Genomic DNA, 1,057 nt, shown 5'->3' on the forward strand with positions numbered 1-1,057 from the left:
CTGCTACTGCTACTGCTACTGCTGCTGCTACTGCTACTGCTACTGCTGCCGCTGCGATTACTGCGACTGCTACTGGTTCTGATATTGTCGCTGCTCTTGCTGTCGCTATCGCTATTGCTGAGCGACGGCGATTACGAAAACAGAGCTATTTCGTTAGGAGTTCGTTAACGAACGCTCAGCTTTGTTTTGCCTCACAATAATTAGATTTGCGTCGCGTAAATGATTTTAATGCAATAATAATACTAACGCGAGTGAATTGCTACCCGTAGGCAGTAAGGGCGGTTGTGCGCGTGTTTCCATACCTCGTACCTCTACACACACACACACACACACACACACACACACACACACACACACACACACACACACACACACAGGCACAGACACACACGCACACACACGCACATACAGGAAGAGAAGCACGCACACGCACACACACACACACGCGCGCGTGCTAGTGTAACACTGCTGTACGGTGTGTATAAATTGCATTTTCTAAAGAACTAAAAGATTCTAAACCCAATTACATAAATGAATTAATGCACGCTGTACGATTTGTGTATGTGCGTGCGCGCATGCGCGCATGTGCGTGTGTGAATACATGAATACATGTACGTGCGCACGTTCGTGCATTTTAATGAGTATACGGGCGTGCGTACGTATACACGTGTGTGCGTGTGTGCGTGCGTGTGTGTGTGCGTGTGTGCGTGCGTGTGTGTGCTTGTGTGTGTGTGAGTGAGTACGCGTATAGACACGTGTATAAGTAATAAGTGTATAAGTGTATAAGTAATAAATCTACTCCGTGTCAACCGCTTATTAAAGTCTCTATTTCAAACATTTCCCCGATATTTTCCATATTTTCCTAACCGTTTTCATATTTCCCCGACTATTGCGACACTTACTAGCGCTGAGAGGGTCTATGTTCCCCGGGGTACTGCTGTAACGTACCCTGGTACTATCTAATATGCCGAACCGTACCTACCCTACTCCACTAACGAGTCTAGGGAGTCGCCTACGCCTACTCCCTAACCCTAACCCGAACCCGAACCCGAACCCG

The sequence above is a fragment of the Priapulus caudatus genome, unplaced genomic scaffold (assembly GCF_000485595.1).
Source record: "Priapulus caudatus unplaced genomic scaffold, Priapulus_caudatus-5.0.1 Scaffold356, whole genome shotgun sequence".
Classification (NCBI taxonomy): domain Eukaryota; kingdom Metazoa; phylum Priapulida; class Priapulimorpha; order Priapulimorphida; family Priapulidae; genus Priapulus; species Priapulus caudatus.